This window comes from Phoca vitulina, unplaced genomic scaffold (genome assembly GCF_004348235.1).
Source record: "Phoca vitulina isolate PV1807 unplaced genomic scaffold, GSC_HSeal_1.0 scaffold38, whole genome shotgun sequence".
NCBI classification, from domain to species: domain Eukaryota; kingdom Metazoa; phylum Chordata; class Mammalia; order Carnivora; family Phocidae; genus Phoca; species Phoca vitulina.
In genome coordinates, this window is record NW_022589741.1 from 15,795,650 (window position 1) to 15,815,919 (window position 20,270).

Genomic DNA, 20,270 nt, shown 5'->3' on the forward strand with positions numbered 1-20,270 from the left:
AGCAAAATGAGGTCAAGGAGTAACATAACTTGCCCAAGATCACAAAAGCAGTATGCAGGGAGGAAAAAAAAATATTTTCCTCTCTCCAAACTTGGTTCTTCAGCTATGGGTCTGTAATGAGACTGACCAAAGACAGATTAACAAGAGAAAACAAACAGAAATGTATTCGTGTGTGCACCCTCCCATGTACACACGGGAGCACCCAACAATGAGTCACCCAGAGGGGTGGATAGACTTGGACTCACGCACCATCTTAGACCATCCAAAGGAGAGGGTGCTTCTGGGCAGAGGTGGCAAGCTGTGGGAAGGTGACCAGAAAAAATGGGGATGGGGGTGTCCAAGTTGTTTAGTAGGGTTTGGTTTGCAGATATAAGTCCGTGCATGGTCCACTGGAAGGAGTCCTGAAGAGTCTCCTCCCGCACAGGAGAGGGAGACACGTTTCCAAATGGAAATGGCCTTTATTGATGTAAACTCCCTTTACAAAGAAAACGTGTTCCCTGTTTTAGAGCTTTCCCTATACCTGCCAGCTCTCCATGGCCTTTAGCTCTAAATAATCCGTATGCCAGAGACATGTTTTGGGGGGGATCTCAAGTAATATCAGGATTTAAGTCCAGATATCTTTGGCTTTCTTTGAGTTTCCCTTCCCAGTCTCCCCCCAAATGTTTACTGACCATCTATTTTGTTCCAAACCCTGTACTGTACTCCTGGAGCGTCAAAGACCAAGGATACCATGTGCAGCCTTCAGGCACTGCGATCCGGACGGGGGGACAGACCCCGAAACAAATCGTGTGAGGTTTGGAGCGGGGGACTGGGGAGTGGACATCCCAGGGGTGTTCCAGAGGGTGGCCTGCAGTCTACCAGGCAGAGAAGGGGTCAGCACACGGGAAGGCTCCCGGGCGATGCCGTACCTCTGCACCTCCTGGGCTGCCATGCTTCCCGCCAACATCCCTGGATGCCAGGACTGGTGTGAGGGTCACGGTGGTGCCTTTCCTCCCAGGGCCCCTTTCCAAGGGGCCCGGGCCTAGGACTCTGCCCCCAAGCCTGGCTTCCTGGGGAATGGCTCCGCCGGTGCGTGAGGCCCTCCTGACAGCCGCAGACCCCCTCCCTCCCTCACTCGGATCTTCAGTTTAGCTAAGCTGCTGGGTCCCTTTGGGTTTGATACCATCTAATTGGTTGTGGCTAATCCCGTATTAACTCTCCCCACAGAAGCTAGAGGGCCTCTCCCCACCCTCCATCAAGTCCCAGCCCCTACAGAAGCTTCTGTTATCATGTTTATGAGCCTCCACATCCACAGACAGGCAAATTTGCATATAAATAACCTGCCGGCGCAGGAAGCTGAGTGAGGCAGCTGGTAACGACTCTGTTTATTACTCAGGAGAGAGAAGGGGATCCGGAAGGCCTTGTGCTGGGTGGCCCAGTCGGGACGGTCACATTTCCACCTGCTGATTAGCTGAGAAAGAGGCTATGACCCTCAAAGTGCGGAGGAGGAGCAAACACGAAGGCTCTCAGTTCCTCCCTTTTGGGAAACCCTACACCAATCTACTCCGTCACCTGAGCCAGGAGGGCCCACCCTTGTCGCCAAGGCCCGCCCGGCCGGAGCATTCCATTCGAGCAGCCAGGGGTGGCCCTGGGCTTGGTGCAGTTCGGAGATATGATGCAAAGGGAGATGGGTCACATCCTCAAAGAACGGTGTATGGCAGAGGACGCGTCACAGACCTAGCAGGGGACCGTGAGCAGACAAGACTTTGGGATGAGGGCGGTGCACGGTCTGGCGAGGCCGGGAGGTGCTGGAGTGAGTCCTCACACCTGAGAAAGCTCCAGGGCGGGGGCATCTGGGCGGGTCCTTGAAGAAACACAGACCTTGGTGGCCTGGGGGAGAGCAGAGGAGGAAGCATTCCAGTCCAGAGGGAACGAGGTCAGCAAAGGCACGAAATGAATGCATCACCAAGTGGATGATCTGTCGGGGGTGGGGGTGGGGGGGGAATAGGGAGATAAATTGGAAGAGCAGCAGAAGTTATGGCCTATGGGGTGCGCACATCACTAAGTTGTGACTTCATCTCTTAAACCTCAAAGGTTTTCGAAGACGGGAGTGACGTCAGTGGGGGGGGCAGGTCTGTGGGCTAAACCTCCCCCAAAATGTGGGATAGCCTCACAGTTAGCTAAGAAGGCAGGGACAAATCACCCTTAGCAGAGGTCTGACATCTGTTAACACACCAACAAGGCTTAATTCAGAATAGGCTCTGCCCCGGAGACTGGGAAACTGGACATCAGTGAGCACCCAGAGTCTTAGAGGAGGCAGGGCTGAGGAGCACAGATTCAAAGGACAGGGAGTCTATGATTGGACTGTAGAAGTAAAATTAGAAAAAAAATCTCTCAACCCAGAAAACCTCTACAACGGTAGTGGGGACAGTTTCCTTATCGAATAAGCATTAAACCAGAATGTGATGCATATCACAGCTTATCCCCTAAGAGACTTCAAAGACAAAATGGAATCTCACCCCCTTGTATAGCACAGAGGAGAAAACCCTTTTTCTCTCTACCCTCCTAGGTTCAGTGGCTGGGTTCAGTTGGTATCAAACTGATAAAAGACAGATTAACCAGAAAATAAAAACGGTTTTAATTACACACACTCGCGCGCGGGAGTTCACAAAGAAAAATGTAGCTCGGAAAGGGAGCCAGAATTTAGGGACTTACTTCAGGCTACACAAAGAAAAATGGGCTTGGGGCTTGGCAGGGGGGAGGAGAGTTATGGGAAGGTGACCAGGAAACATATGGCAAACAAGGGTTGTTCAGTAGGGATTGTCACCCAGATTGAAGTCTTTTCCTTTGATAAGAGCTGTTAAGAGGCTCCCCCTCCTGCTACAGGAGACGGAAACACTTGTACAAATGGAAATTTCCTTTACTGATGTCAAGTTTCTTGACAAAAGGGAAACTTATGCTCCGATTTTAGAGCTTTTCCTGCTTCTGCTGTTCCTCAGTGGCCTTCCAAATAATCCTTATGCCGGAGGGGCATCCTTTGGGGTGGCATATTCTGGTCCCCTTCAGTAGCCCGGCAGATACAACCCATTCTATACATTTCCCTTGTTTATACACCATGATAGACAAGAACTCGTCCTCAAATAAGAGGTCTTGACAGCACCATTTGTCACACATATTTCATCCTGCCTCTACCTGGTAACTGGGCGACCATCTGCATTAGCTTATTGGCTTTATCCAGAAGAAAAACAAACGCATAATTTGTGACTGGAGGTGGTTCTGCAAATGGGAGCAAGGAACCCACCAAAGTTAGGCTCCTAGCCTCCCACAGGAGCTCAGAGAGAGGGGGCCTATCTCCTTTGATGTTTGCATTTCAAAAAGGTGGCTCTCAGGTCTTTGAGGAAATGTCTGAGCTCTGAGACCAGCAGGAGACTGATCTAGCCATTATAAAGATTTCCGTGCATTTGACAAGGACACAGGAAAAAACTCTGAAAGAAAAGTGAGAGGAGGAAGACGTCCTCTCCTTATTTTCAATAGGGAGAAATATGCCTCCTGTTTTAATTTATATTCGCCCTTCCCAAACCAATAGGCTCAAGAGTAGCTGGGTCCTCCTGGGAGCCTCACTGACCGCCTCGTCAGACCAGTTCAAATCCCACCTCTGCCTTGTGCCCGCTGGTGGACAAGTCAATTCTCCTCACCTTTGAAATGCAGATTAGAATTGCCACCTCATAAGGTCGTGAGGAATAAATGAGGTAATATTGTAAAGTCAGCTGGGGCACATTGGGCATTAGGAAATACTGTCCTTTGAAATTAAAGTGTATGCTATCATGAGGGCTGGAAGGGCGGGATGAAGGGTAGGTAGTCCACCAAATCCCAAAGCACAGAACCCAAGGGGACTCCTTGAACACTTACATCACATAGGTATGGAGCAGATCGAGGGGACCGCTCCTCTGAGCAGCTGGGCATAAATTCAGGGAGCTCATTTCGCTAAGAGGTGTCACAGTCTGTTAAGGAAGGGTTTAGGACACTCACGAATGCTGGCTCCAGAGGGGCTGTTAGGAGAGTGGCAGGTATTGGGGCATGATCCTAACTCTGAGGCTGACAGCTTCTAGGGCAAAGCCGTTCCCATAAAGTCTGGGCAACACTGTCACAGGCAAGCTCTGGCCAGACCGATGTATCACGGGTTTGGACTTAGAGGATAATTCTTCTATTTCTGTGCTCCACAGCTCACAGGTCCCCCAAATCCGCCAGGATGACAGGCTGCATTTGCAGTGGGACAGTCTCTACTGCTCCCTGGCCCCTTCTGCCATAAAGCCCGCGGCAGGACCCTCGCCCACCTGTGCTCCAGAAGGGCCCTGTCCCTTAAGATGGGGGGAGGAGGGCCCAGCACAGCCATCGTGGTCAAATTTCATGTCCCTCTGCACTCTCTGGCCCCCTGCCCCTTTTGCGTCTGTGGGGGCTGCCTTTTTGTTCCCATGGCAACTGCATTCCCAGGGAGGAGCTATCTTGGGATAGACATGCAGCCCCAAGATGAGGCCGCTGGAGCCAGAGGGAGGGAGTATCCTGTGGGGAAACCGCACTCTCTGGGCTTTTGACTGAGGCTGGGGAGAGGTTGAGAAGAGCCTTAGGCCACGGTGGCCCGCCGCTCTGGGGCTTTTCCCAGCTTGCTTTGGTGAGGGCAACCCACCTTGCCAGCACCTAGGGAGAGTCTGGAGGCTGCGAGGAGGAGAGACCCTCTCTTCCTTCCCATCTTCCCAGCTACCCTCTCTGGGAGTCAGAAAGTGGCTAGGGTAGGCCCAGACCAGAGCACTGGGTGGTAAAATCTGATGCCAGGGAGGGCGGGCTGGGAAGGAGAGGAGCCGGGGTGACAGAAGGAAGTAGATTTTCATCTGGGGTGGCTGCAAGGCAGAGGGGGGCTGGCAGAGCAGGTGACCGGATCAGGCCGGGTGATGGGGGTGACAGAGCCCACGGGGAGGGCTGGAGCAGAGCTAAGCCATGCGCTGGGCGGGGGGGGGGGGGGGGGGGGGGGGAGCGGGGGGGGGGCGGGGGGGTCGGGGGGGGGGGGGGGGGGGGGGGGCGTGATTGAACGGCAGCTCGGGAGGGATTGAAGTGGGAGACACAGGATTTGCTGCAGAGCCCAGCGCCCTAATGGAGCACAGGACGCCTTGATGCCCAGGCCGAGATCGCAGGCCTGGAGAGGGGGGTGGCGGGGAGGAGGCTGATCGAGCCCCTTGGCAGGCAGGACTGGCTGGACACGTGCTCCGGGGACCGAGCTGCGGGCTGAGCCCATCCGTCCCTCGCTGAAGGCGCGGTGACAGAGAGGGCCCGGCGGAGGGCCGGCGGGCGGGTGGGCCCAGAAGCACAGAGCTGGCCCCGGAATGCAGCCTGCAAGCACGTTTTGCCCTTAATGTTCAAACCAATTCCAGGGCAGCTTTTCTCCGGAAAAGGAAGCGTGGTTCAAAGAGAACATAATGAATTGGCTGAAATAAATAGCTGATTAGTTGCAGATAATCTCAGAAGCTCCAGAGTGCAGGGAACAGCTCAGCAGCCCTGGCAGCCACCTCCCCCTGCTGCTGGACACAGCCTCCCCCCTCCCCGGGGACAGGGCTGCAGGCTCAACCCGAAAGGAGGTCTCAAGGCCTGCAGTCTCAGACAGCAATCCTTCGCTGCTGGGACAGCCCCCTGGCCGTCACCGAGGGGCCTGGCCTGTGGGGAGAAAACTAGGTGTATAGAAACAGCACGTGGGGGGCTGGAGTCCAGGCTCTAGAGCTACCAACTTAGACAACTTCAATGGCCTCCCTGAAAAGAGAGATAAAATTAGGGGTGCCTGGGTGGCTCAGTCGTTAAGCGTCTGCCTTTGGCTCAGGTCATGATCTCAGGGTCCCGGGATCAAGCCCCGCATCGGGCTCCCTGCTCCACGGGAAGCCTGCTTCTCCCTCTCCCACTCCCCCTGTTTGTGTTCCCTCTCTCGCTGTGTCTCTGTTAAACGGGTAGGTAAGATCTTTAAAAAAAAAAAAGAAAAATTAAACTAATGTCTGCCCTGAGTGCTCCCAGGGCCTTTTAGAGAATCAAATGAGAAAGAGTATGGCACAAACTCTGGCAATTGTTATGCATTAGACACGGGCCCCCCTAGGGGAAGGGGGTCTGTTTTGCTCACTTTTGCACCCCCCCCCCCCCCCACCGCCGGCATGTAACCTAATGCCTGGCACAAGTATTTGTTGAATGTTCTTGAATAAATGTGGACCATTCACGACCCCAGTGGTACCCCCCCAGTCCTTCACAGGTGGACTGGGCACCAAAAAGTTGGGGGTCTAGTCTGGGGGCATTTGGTTGTGACGCTGCCCTAAAGCCAACCTCAGATGATGTTGGGATTGGCCATCATTTTGAATTAACCATAACTCTGTTGGCCCAGAACACAGAGAATGGGGAGTTATTTAAAATTTGATGGAGAAGGTGAGCCATGCACTAGATTTGCCTTCCGTGGTCCAGGAGCCTCACATCAAGAGCAGAGCTGGGCTCCTCCTCCGGGAACCCCTCTTCACCTCTTCTCCTCTTCTCAAATCTTTCGCCTTTTCCAGCTTTCTGATTCAGAAGCAGAGATGGGGAGGGACGGGGTCATTTTATGACCTCCATCTGCTATTCAGTCTGATACTTGGAGGCCACACAATGTATCAATCATCTTAAGCTGCAGACACACTCCACATTAATTATAATTTAGAATAACTGGGAGTTGAGTTAAGTGGCAGTTGACTAGTTGACATGTTTTGTAGACATGTAATCAAACATTTATTAATTTTGATTTTGCAGTTTTCTTTTGGCTTTGTGGGGCCAATCAGCTCTCTTTTCAGAGACCAGACACTTCTGGAGGTCCTTCACTTCAGAGGACCCCGGCACCCAAGCAGCTGGGGAAAGGGGGAGCCATCGGGGTGCCGAGATACCCTATGCTCCCCTAGAGAGGGGAGAAGCAGCATGGCCTGTGGCTTCAGCGTTTTCATAGGAAATAGGACACATGCATCTGGGCCTATATGCTGTGTGACCCTGGACAAGCTTTGTGACTTGTCTGGGCTTTAACTTGGAAGCCTTTGGAATAGAGTTTGAGAAAAAGGGATGGAGGCTACAGGCAGAGAGTGGTCACTGGGCCTTTTCTCCCCCAGATCAGAAGATATGACTGCGAACATGTTGTGGAGGCTCAGGGCAGAGTGGTCTGGACACCTGCGAGATAAGCTAAACAAGGGGCGCCTGGCTGGCTCAGTCAGTTAAGTGTCTGCCTTCGGCTCAGGTCATGATCACAGGGTCCTGGGATCGAGCCCTGCATCGGGCTCCTTGCTCAACAGAGAGCCTGCTTCTCCCTCTCCCTCTGCTGCTCCCCCTGCTTGTGCTCTCCTCTCTCTCTCTCTGTCAAATAAATAAATAAAATCTTAAAAAAAAAAAAAAAAAAGATGAGCTAACAAGCCTGTTTCCCCTGGGGAGACCCTGTGGGGGGAAGGTGGGGAGCTGGTACAACGGAACTGGGGTCTGTCTATGCCCTCTTTTGGTCTCCAGTGACCCTCACCAGTCATTTTATATAATTATTACCCTGTTTCCTGTCAGTCTGTGCACAAAGGGCCTGACAAGGTGGGGCTCCGGCAATGCAGTTGTCTTCTTTCTGACAACAACTATGTGTGGCTTTTCCACACCACAGCCCATCCTGCAATTCTCTGCAGCCAACCGGGTGTCCTATAATTCAACTCTATTGTGACACTAACCACCCAGAGTTAGCGTCAGACCCCACAGGTTTCAGGGCTCGGCCCCACGAGATTGCCCCCCTTTGAACACCAGTCGCAAAAGTCCTGGGGACCACCCGGACTTCTGACTGACTGGCTATAAATCAGGGGTTCTCACAACCTCCTCTCGGGTGCAATAATTCCACAGAATGACTCACAGAACTCAGAAAAACACTTTATTTATGTTTACCAGTTTATTAGAAAGGACACAGCCAAATGGCAGAGATGCTCAGGGCAAGGTCTGGGAGAAGGGTGGGGAGGGCAGCCTTCCATGCCCTCTTTGCCCGCCATTTTCCCAGCACATCAGTGAGTTCACCAACCTGGAAGCTCTCCAGGTTAGGGCTTTTTTTCTTTTTTTTTTTTTTTTAAGATTTCATTTATTTATTTGAGAGAGAGACAGAGATAGCGAGAGAGAGCACACGCGGGGAGGAGAGGGAGAAGCAGACTCCCCTGCTGAGCAGGGAGCCCGATGCGGGGCTCCATCCCAGGGCCCTGGGATCCTGACCTGAGCTGAAGGCAGACGCTTAACCGACTGAGCCATCCAGGCGCTTTTTATGGAGGTTTCATTACGGAGGCATGACTGAATAGATCAATAGCCATTGGTGATTGGAACTCAGCCTCCTGTCCCTCTCCCCCTCCCGGGACTGAAAGTTGTAACCCTCTAATCCCGGCCTGGGCTTTCTGGCCACCAGCCCCCATCCTGAAGCTGTCTGGTCCCCCACACACATTCCAACCCCGCTGGAGTCATAGCATCAGCACACAGAAGAAATGACACTCTTATCACTCAGGAGATTCTGAGGGCTTTAGGAGCTGTTGGCCAGGAACCCTGGACGAAGGCCAGGGGTTTTTATTTTATTTTGTCTCACAGTCTTTTTTATTATACCACAAGCAACTTGCAGCATTATCCTGCAGTCCTTGAGGGAGGACTAAGTGTGAGCCGAGCTTGTGTTTCTCAAACCTTCCCCTGATGCACATCTTTGGACCCCCAGGCAGACCCCCGGGTTTTTTTTTCCAGATGTTTTCTAAGCCAGCCCCGTCCTACACATCATCTTGTTAGTCAGGCCCTAAGAAAAAAGACCTAGAGAGACAGAAAGGAGGATAAAGACACTCTTCCATCTCCTTTGAGCCCCTTTCTCAAGCACCCGAGTGTCTGTTCCCCTCTGTTTCCATGTCTGGGGAGTAGGATCCATGCATTCTCTGACAAATAACAAGGCTAAGCCCAGTTTTCCCAGTTTGCCTGGCCTAGATGTCATGATAGGGACTTCTCTTCCTCCCTTTCCCACTCAAACATGCAAACACCCTGTCTCCCCAGAGGGTGGAGAGGCCAGAACAAGCTTCTGGGAGTGTGTGGACAGAGAGATGAAAACAAACTTGGACCTTGGTGATTTTCCTTTTCAGGTTTTATAAGCCAGCCCAGTTTCGGAGTGAAATCGGATCCATGTGGGTCCTGATTCATTTGCATACTGGGGAAGGGTTTGTGCATCAGAGAGATGGAGATCCCAGGGACCCCTTTTAGTTGATTTAACAAATCCCTTTCAAGCTTTTATTTTTTCATTAGGAAGCAGAAGTAGCTTGTTCCCAAACGTACACACAGGCACATACACTCCCCCCTCAACCCCCGGAACTGGTTTCAAATTCTATACCTTTCCTAGCCCTGCAGCCTGGAATGTCCCCATGAACCAAGAGTTAGGGGACAATTTTGCATCTTCTCCACTTAGCACCTGCTGAGAAATGGCCCAAGAAAGAAGTCTAGGAAGAATGTGCCGGAACTGGGTGGAAGGAGGCGGGTGCCCTCCGGCGTGGGGAGGCCGGCACCACGAGGCCTCAAGACAGCGTGGCTGCAGGCCCCCCTCTCATGTCTGGGTTCAATTTCAGTTTGGTGGGAGGGCCCCGGGCTAAGAACAAAAACTCAAAGGGGATGAGGGAGCCCTGAAACACACTCATGTCTTATGTCCTAAGTGGACCTGAGCATGCTGTCCTGTGACAATCTTGTTGTCCTGACTGACTGGGTGCACGCGCTCCGCACACAGCCCGATGTGGGAGAATGAGCTTGGCCGGGAGGGAGGAGGGCAGGATTCTGGGAAGGCCTCGCCTCTGAGGCCTGGACCGCACCAAACAGCACAGCGCCTCCATTGCCCAGCAAGCCACAGAGCGAGGTCCCTCTCCTTTCTCCCTCAGAAGGAAAGGAATCGGAGCAGCTTTGACTGGTTTTCAAATCAGTGGGTGTGAAAATGCACCCAGATCTTGGGCTATGAAATATGTCATTTTCATCTGTGCAATGTGTCCCCACTGACCTTACATCCTCCCCAAAGCTGGGGGACTTCCTCACCTCCTCCCTCCGATCTGCATCTGATTTGCTGGCAGACCTCAGACCCATCTGCATCTCTTGGAGCCATTTCCTTCCACTTAGGAGTAAATGGTGGTTCTAGGGAGCCGGGCTGATGGGAACCCCATTCACCCCAGTGGCCGGCACTCCTTCTGCCTTGCCCTTTTAGGACCCCGCCTAGCGAACACGGAGGTCCCAGTATGCCGAGATTTGCAGGCTGCCTCTGTCTGCACCCACAATTCAATCACACGACCTGTCTGTGAGCATAAAAACGGATTTTCTCTTCTAATGACTCCCTTAACTGAGCTGATGGCTGCCCTCCCTCCGGGCCCTGCGGGCAAGAGTGCGGGAGAAAGATGGTCCTCTCCCCTCTGCATCCCTCCACCCCTCCTCCCCACCGTGTCTTTGAAGCAGAGGTGCCCAGATGGACACATTCCTTGAATGGGCCCAGAGCAGGGAAGAGGGGCGAGTGCGCTGAGCGACAGGAGGTGGGCTGCATGGTCCCCACGAGGCTCTCCCTCTCCTGCCAGCCCTATCTCAGTTCCATTAACCTTGCTCTGCGTGCGCTGTGTTAATGGGCTGAGAAGGACAGCTCACCCTGCTCGCCTGCCGAGAGGAGGGGCTGCTACTTGTTGCCAACCTCCCATCGGCTGGGAGGGCAGGACTCAGGGCCCAGGCAGGCCCCGACTTGTGGCCTGGTTCCCCGCTGCACCCCCAATCCCTGCCCCAGGGCGACGTGAAGGGCAGCCTGATGCTGACAGGGCTGGAGAGAAAAGTCCCCCCCTGATCCTCAGAGCCCCTCCTCAACAGCTAGGGAGACTCAATAATGTCAACTTGCTAAGTGCAGTTAGAGTCTCTGAAGAAACATCCCTTTGATTAACTCTTCCACTTCTGCTGGTGGATCTCATAATTCACTTGGACGCTCGCGAGGAAGAGGAGGCAGTGTGGGGAGGATCCGCTGAAGCAGAGGGACAAGCCACGTGGCAAGTTGAATGTCACAGGCCTGAGCAGTGATGAGACCCAGCACGGGTGGTGCTTCCAGTGTCCTGAGTTGGAGATTTCTCCTTGCCACATTTCACGGAGTCATCTCTGAAAGTGGGACTAGACCCAGTTGCTAACTGAAGCTGGATCACAGTCTCAATGGACAAGGAAAGAATAAAGCTGTTGGCACGGGCTGGAGAAGTGAGAAGCCACAGAAGAGAAGGCAGGGAGAGTCTGGAAAGAAGAGCCATAAGCGCTGGCCGTTGTGGGGCCTTGGAAACCACATCTCGAGACTACCCTACAGCCCCCCCACCTCACCTCATCTTCCTGTGTAAGGCCCATGCCCCAGCTCCTGTCCTGGGATGTTATCATGAATAGTCTTGTAGTCAATCTCCATGTTCTGGACAGGCTCTGGATAAGCTGGGGAAATAGCCCAGGGTTTCCCAAATTTACCTGATTCGAAATCACTTGGGCAGTTTGTTAAACCTACAGATTCCTGGATTCTTTCCCAGACCAAGGAACAGAGTCTCCAGGATGGATCAGTATATGCACTTTTCACAAACACCCAGAGTGGGTCTTCCAGCAAGTTGGGGAAACACTGGCTTACTCTCATCCTCCTTAATTCATCCATGCAAGTCAGCTGAGTTGAATGTGTAAAACCACATTGCTTTTAAAAGAGGGGGAAATGCCCATGTAGGGGCACAGCCGGGCAAAAAAAGGAAGTTGCACAAATTTCTTACTCCCGTTCCTCCCCAGCTCCAAGGCAGGATATTCAAACAGTTGGAGCAGTTCCCCCCAGGATGGGTATGATATCCATGACCCTTCCAGGACCATGAATTCACTGCTGCTGAGTTACCATCTTCAGTGGTAGGAAAGAGGAATATTTCAGTTCTGTATTAACTCCACTTGTCACCATATATTCATTTTCCTCTTCTGTGGTAATAGAATTTTATTGTGGTAATAGAATTTTTAGCTGAACACATAACAGCCCAAATAAAGAATATATTTCCAGCCTCCCTTGCGGCTATACGTGGTCACGCAATTAAGCTGTAGCCAACGGGATGTGAGCAAAAGTAATGTATGCAACTTATGGGTCAAGGCTGCTGGAAAAGGTGCATGCCCTGCCCTCCCCCTTTCTCCCTTCCTGGTTGGAACACAGAGCTGTGGGGAGGCATCCTGGCTCACATGAACAAGGGTGTATCAGACAGGGTTCTCCAGAGAAACAGAACCAATAGGATGTGTGTGTGTCTACAGAATTAACATATATACTTGCATATATATTATATATTTACTTATGTATATTAATAGACACACACATAGATATAAAGAGATTTATTATAAGGAATTGACTCATGCAACTATGGAGGCTGACAAATCCCAGGATCTGCAGTCAGCAGGCAGGAGCCCCAAGAGTGGTGAGGTTCCAGGTTGAGTCTGCAGGCCTGAGAACCAGGAGAGCTGATGGTGTGATTCTAGTCCAAAGGCTGGCAAGTTCGAGGTGCAGGAAAAGCCAATGCTTCAGTTCAGGTCTGAAGGCAGGAAAAGACCAATGGCCCAGCACAGAGGCAGTCAGGCAGGCAGGAGGAACACCCTCTTACTCCAGGGAAGGTCAACCTTTTGTTCCTCGGGCCTGCAGCTGAATGGATGAGGCCCACCCATATTAGGAAGGGCAATCTGCTTTACTCAAGCTACCAATTTTTTTTTAAAGATTTTATTTATTTATTTGACAGGGAGAGACACAGCGAGAGAGGGAACACAAGCAGGGGGAGCGGGAGAGGGAGAAGCAGGCTCCCCGCCGAGCAGGGGGTCCGATGCGGGGCTCGATCCCAGGACCCTGGGATCATGACCTGAGCCGAAGGCAGACACTTAACGACTGAGCCACCCGGGCGCCCCTCATGCTACCAATTTAAATGCTGAATTTATCTGAAAGTACAGAAACACCCAGAATAACATTCAACCAAATATTTGGGCACCCCATGGCCCAATCAAGTTGACACATAAGATTAACCATCACCAAGGACAACTTTAGGGATGCCAGAGAACAAGACTAAAAGGGCCTGTGGTGTGCCTGGGTGGCTCAGTCGTTAAGCGTCTGCCTTTGGCTCAGGTCATGATCCCAGGGTCCTGGGATCGAGCCCCGCATCGGGCTCCCTGCTCTGCAGGAAGCCTGCTTCTCCCTCTCCCACTCCCCCTGCTTGTGTTCCCTCTCTCGCTGTGTCTCTCTCTTCAAATAAATAAATAAAATCTTTTAAATAAAAAAAAAAGTCTAAAAGGGCCTGGGTCCCGGGTCCCTATACTATGACACTCCCATACCAGCTCTGTGGTAGGAAAGAGAAATAAACTATTTTGTATAAGCCACTATATTTTGGATTTTGTTACAGCATACTGCAGCTATATCTTAACTACAGGGTCTTAGTGTAATTTTTACCCAAGAGGTGTGTTCACCACAGCTGTCCCCCTTTTATGGTGGGACTCAACTGTCCCTAGAAGGTTCCCCCAAATGCCTCCTATCCATCACAGCAGGACCTGCGCTTCATAGGTCCTTGTTCCAAGGGGCGGGACATTGGAAAGAGAAGTTGCCTCTTATGGGTATATCCAGTGACATCCTAGCATATTCTATACTCAGTGGATTTTTAAAAAACCTTTCCTATAGTCAACAAAGTTAGTTTCAGTAATAATCATGGAATGAAACTAAAAGTACAGAAAAGAAACACAAAGAGTAAAAATGTTCTTATATTGAACTATATATATACATAAAATCAGTCCAATAAAAAAATAATAATATTTTAGGTAAATAATTTTCTAGTAATTAATAAATGAATTTTAATAAAACCCAAACATCTGCAAATGGCACAATTTAGGCCATACTAAATTGCACCAATGATGTTATATTTTATCTTTTGGACTCATTCTTTACCTTTAAAACCATTAGCAATGAATACTTTTTAAAGAATAATACATTTTCATTTTAAAGATTTTTTTTAATTAAGCAACATATTTCATCTATTAAAAAAAAAGAACGGATAAAAGGATTTAGGAATTCTTTATCGTTGTCATCATTATTGGTGCAGCAGCATTATATTTAATCAACAAGTATCTGCCAAGATATTTGTTCCGTGCCCAGCGCTATTCTAGGCCTGGCCAATTAGCAGTGAGCAAAACAGAAATCCCTGCCTTCATAAAGCTCAGTTCTGATGGGAGAGACATAGGCAAATATGGGAGTGAAAAGTTCCAAGAAGAAAACTAAGTCAGAGTCAGAAGGTGGGTGGTGACAAGGGTCCTGTTTCTACGGGGCGGGGGGAGGGGGTCAGGGAAGGTCTCTGGGAGGAGGGGGCATAGGAGACTTGGACCCCATTTCCTACCTCCCCAGCTCAGGGCGTCAGGCCCCCTGGAATCCAAGACCGCAGGCCCTGAACTGAGCACCTGTTACCAGGAGTGATGAGCACAAGGGGACCTTGGTGAACCCCAGGGCCTGACTACCTCTGAGTTCAGACACACGTTGTGGGGAGACGGGAAGGGGAAGAGACAGCCCCTGCCTTCAAGGGGACAGGCAAGCACAGGAGGGAGGGCATAAGGCACGCACACAGGAGCAGAGAAGTAATACTAATTAGCATGATGCAAACTGTCCATCTGTCAGGCAGGCTGCATGGGGGAAGGGGGAGCATCAGTGGTGTCTATGGTGATTCTACATCCAAGTCCAACCCACATGTCACAGGCTTCCTCGTTCAGAAGTCAAAAAGTGGTCCCACTAAACTTAATGCCTAAATCTCAAGGCTCCAAGCCCCCAGCTGCGTGGTGGCAGGAAGGTCAGTCTTTTAGGGTGTCACTGCTCCCATAGCGTGCTGAGACTCTTCAGGGAAGTCCCATGTGGGCTTGGAGCCACTCTGGCCTTATTCTCTGCACCCACCACCCAAGTTCCAGGGCCAGCAGCAGCCCTGAGGCATTACTTCTAGGGCTCCTTTCTTTTTCTTTTTTTAATTTTTTATTGTTATGTTAATCACCATACATTACATCATTAGTTTTAGATGTGGTGTTCCATGATTCATTGTTTGTGCATAACACCCAGTGCTCCTTGCAGAACGTGCCCTCCTCAATACCCATCACCTGGCTAACCCATCCTCCCACCCCCCTCCCCTCTAGAACCCTCAGTTTGTTTTTCAGAGTCCATCGTCTCTCATGGTTCATCTCCCCCTCCGATTTCCCCCCCTTCATTCTTCCCCTCCTGCTATCTTCTTCTTCTTTTTTTTTTCTTAACATATATTGCATTATTTGTTTCAGAAGTACAGATCTGAGATTCAACAGTCTTGCACAATTCACAGCGCTTACCAGAGCACATACCCTCCCCAGTGTCTATCACCCAGCCATCCCATCCCTCCCACCCCAACCCCCACTCCAGCAACCCTCAGTTTGTTTCCTGAGATTAAGAATTCCTCATATCAGTGAGATCATATGATACAAGTCTTTCTCTGATTGACTTATTTTGCTCAGCATAACACCCTCCAGTTCCATCCACGTCGTTGCAAATGGCAAGATCTCATTCCTTTTGATGGCTGCATAATATTCCATTGTATATATATACCACATCTTCTTTATCCATTCATCTGTCGATGGACATCTTGGCTCTTCCCACAGTTTGGCTATTGTGGACATTGCTGCTATAAACATCGGGGTGCACGTACCTAGGGCTCCTTTCTACTGCGAGTGTCTTGCCACTGCCAAGGCCACCAACACCGTAGTGAAGAAGGCCTAGGGCGGAGACCGGGAAGGAGGCCCCTGATTTTGCCAGCCCTGGGGAAACTGAAACTCAGTACGGTCGCTGTCGCAAAGTGAAAAGGGCAATGCTCCCAGCACAGAGAGAAGGGCAATGTTCTCCAGATAGTCAAGCAGCACTCCCCTGGACAGGGCCGGGGGACGGCCTCCACGATGGCCCCATCCCTGGTGGCCATGCCAGAGCTCACAGTCCAGAACAGGCCCTGTTCCGATGAGCAACCGCCCCCGCCCCGCCCCGCTTCTCCCCCAGCTGCAACACTGACTTTGCAAACAAGGAGAATGCGTCTGCTTCCTCAGTCAAGGGCGGTCCCACGGCAAGGTTCCTGAGCACCCACGGCTTACAGAGATCTCAGTTCAAGGGCACATATAGCTCTTTTATCTCAAACCATACACATGTTAGCAAGGGGCTGGGACAGGAAGACTGAGGTGCAGGACCAGAGACTACGTCTGGCTTACCGTTCCTGATACCTTTCTCACTCAGGTGAGTTTGTTTTGAGTGTCCCTGACATTCTCTCATGTTATCTGTTTCCTTTGGGTCTCATCCCTCCCCCTGCTCCCTCTAGCCCCCATCCTTCAGACATGTTTGCGTCCATGCTCCAAGAGTAGACCAGATTTGTCTTTTAATCCCTGGAAGGTCCCTGGCCTTCACATACATGTTGGGAGAGGGCCCCCCCGCGCCCCTAACAAGACCAATGGTCAGAAACACTCAACCCCAATACGAGGAGCAATGGGACCGAGTCCCAGCTGATGCCAAGATGCTCAGAATGTCCTGTCGCCCATGATGTGCATTTAGCTTCCAAAGGGAAAAGTCTCCACAGTGGGTGCTACCATCCTGAAAAACAGCACGCCTTTCTAGACAATTGGTTGAATATACTCTGGCACATGCATACAGTACCATGCAGCTGTAAAAAAAGAAAGAGGAAATCACTATGAATTGATATGGAGTGATTTCCAGATGTTATTGGGTGAAAAAGGCAAAGTACAAGAGAACGTGTGTGGTATGCTATCTTTTGTGTGAGAAATAAAGGAAAACAAAAAAATGCACATATATCAGCTTAGGATTACAAAAGAAACACAGGAAGGTTAAACCAGAAAATAATGAGGTGGATTATCTACAAGAAATGGGAAAGAATGATGCTATCGATGGAGTATTTGTGTCCCCCCCCACACCCAGATTTCATATGTGGAAACCTAATCCCCAATGGGATGGTGTTAGGAAGTGGGGCCTCTGGGAGGTGACGAGGCCATGAGGATGGAGACCTCAAGAATGGGAAAACCCGGCCAAAAGGACCTACCGTCTATGAACCAGGAAGCAGGCTCTCACCACACACCAAAATCTGCTGGGACCTCAATCTTAGACTTCCAGCCTCTAGAACTCTAAGAAATAAATTTCTGTTGTGTGTAAGCCACTCAGTCCATGGGATTTGGTTATAGCAGCCTGATCAGACTAGACAGATGGTAGGGGGGAGGGTTATGGGAGAAAACCATACCTCTGAGTGTATCTTTTATTTTTTTTCAATCGTTTTGACTTTTGTAAGCATGTCAATAGTCTACAAATTCCAAAAATAAATTAAAATCAGTAAGAATGGGGAGAAAGGAAAAGACGGAAACAAATGAGCCTAATTATATTTCAAGAGAGGATCATAACCACACTGAAGGGGGGAAAAGAGAGAAAGAACAAATCCAAGTAACTTATAAAAATAGTTTTTGACTGTTTACCCTCAGTCTGGGGCAGGATAGGGTGTGTGTGTGTGTGTGTGTGTTGGGGTGTGTTTTAAGAAATACACACTGAAGTGTTTAGGAGTAAAGAGCCACATGTATGTAACTTACCACAAATTGTTCAGAAAAAAATTATGTATGAGCATACAGACATATAAAACTATGTGTACATATAGTATATATACATATATATACACAAACAGAGGGAGAGAGAGAGAATAAAGAACAGAGTAGATGGGGTAAACTGTCAACAATAGGCGAATCTGGGGCGCCTGGGAGGCTCAGGCCGTTAAGCATCCAACTCTTGGTTTTGGCTCAGGTCATGATCTCAGGGTCATGAAATCAAGCCCACGTCGGGCTCTGTGCTCAGCACAGAGTCTCCTTGAGAGTCTTTCCCCCTCTTTCTCCCTCCCCCTCTGCTCCTCCCCCTTGTGCACTCATGCTTGCACGCTCTCTCTCTCTCTCTCAAATAAATAAATATATAAACTCTTTTTAAAAATGGTTAACTCTAAGGAGAGGAGGGTTAGCTTTCTGTTAAAAATAAACAATAGGTAAATCTGGGCAAAGCATATGTGGATGTTCTTCGTATTATTTTTAGTTTTGCAACTTTTGTGAGTTTGAAATTCTTTCCAAATAAAACGCTTAAAAATACCCTTATATTTGCTTTGCACGCTTGAATTTTTTTTTTTTTGGCATGCTCCAATGCGCTGGTTCTTCTCATCCTCCCAACAACCCCACGAGGCGGCAGGACACGCCATGTTATTCTATGTCCCATTTTACAGATAGGAGGTGGACGCACGAGGATGCTGAGACACTGGCCAAGTATTACCCCTGTCAAACGGGGTGGGGACCCTCCCCTCCAGGTGCCAGGCGTCAGCTTCCTCCTGTGACAAGCACATACATTCTCCCATCCTCTCAGAATCCATTACGGTTCCTGCTAGTAATCTCTCTGGGAGGTAATGAGTTCCATAATTCTATTTCCGTGAGTTTATTACTCAGGCCTTTGAAACCCAAGGCGGGAGTCCACTTCTTCACTGATCCCCTGGCCCCGGTGTCCCCTCCCGCGGCACGCCAGAGGTCCCTTATTTGTTCTCCCCAGGGCTGGGACACACACTTACTTCAGAACGGCTTGCATATTCTGTCCTTAGGTCCTATTTGTTTCTGTTTGTCTCCCTAAAGGGCAGGGACCCAGTATTGTTCCTCTGACCCTGAGCCCGGAGCTCTGTGCCCAGCCCTGAATGCTTGCCCAGTAAGAGGCTGTGGCGATGAATGAAACCTCCTCTTATTTGACCCAAACTCACCTCAATCAAGTCTCAAAGTGAGCCTTTCATCATGCAATTGGAATTAAGTAGGATTCAAGTTAACACTGTCTTGGCCGGCCTGCCTCACCAGCTCCTTTCTCTTTCTTGCAGAGGATTGCAGATTAAGGGCGAGTCCAGGCCACACAGAAGCAGGGTGGGGTCCCCCTCCCCCGAATACAATAAGGAAGAGTTTTCTAGTGGAAGTGGTCCAGAGGGGAGCAGAAAGCATTGAGTTCAGGGGATGGAGTGGACAGAGGAGTAAAAGTCTGAGGAGGGTGAGTAGGAACCTACCACAGACTGAGTCCCTGGCTCCACACGAGTCCAGGCTTCAGCCCTGAGGGAAGTGGGAATTTTGGTGGAGCAACATTTAACACAGTCTAGGTGACCACCTCCCCCCACGCAAGCAGCCCAGAAAGTAGCCCAAGGAAGACACACTGCATGCCCATCTCTGGGAACGTGATGGAAACGTGCCTTCCTGAGTCGGCATGCTCGGGGGACAGGGGGACTGTGGTCTGTGGTCTTCCCAGCACGGCTCCGTACGGAGTGTGAGAAAGTGGATCTTCCAAATAAACCCCTGGATCTGAGACAAGGCTGAAATCTTATCTGAAGGGATTTGCTTTCGATTTCATTTTTTAAAATGCATTTTTAATAACAAGCCTATTCAATCAAAAAGGGGTATTTGACTGCTTGGAACAGCAGTGGGATCTCCCCCAACGTAATTTGGATCTTTTCCTAAACCCACTTCCTTTGATTCTGCCAGCTCAGATCTGTCTTCAGTCGGTAACTCACAAAGCCTGTCGTCAGTGGTGAGGAAGAAATTCAGTGAGGAGCGCCCCTAAGTACATCTCCGGACCCATCCCTGTAAGGCAGGAGAGTAAATTCCCATTCACTGGACAGCAAGTGACATCACACAGATACTTTAAATGTTAGAGGGGGACGGACCCTGGGTCATATGGGCCCAGCGCCTCTCACAGCACTGAGACCCACATGGCCGACCTTCGGGACCACCCATGGGGATGGTCCTGTGGCTGACCTGTCCTTCCTCTCGTCGAGCAGGAGGCTGGACGTTCCTGGTTTTCTGGATCATGGAAGAAGCAATGAGCTCTCCGATCTGACAGGCAAGTCCAGAGACTCTTGGATTAACTCTCCAAAGGAAACCAGGGAGGTCAGAGGTAGTGCAAACCTCTGGGGTTGAGCTGCTCTGAGTCAGTCTTGGTTGGGCCGTGGAAGTCAGCCGAAGGTCAGAGAGCTGGAGGCCCTGGACCTCGAACAGATCTCAATTAGACACAGCAGTTTTGCTGGGATCCCTCCAGCTCAGAAGAGGGAGCTGCGATCTAGGCCTCTGCAGCGAGCAGCGGTGTCCCCGTGGTGGAGTGGCCAGGGACAGGAGGTGCAGGCAGAACCCCACGGCACAAAGACAAGCTGCAGGGCTTG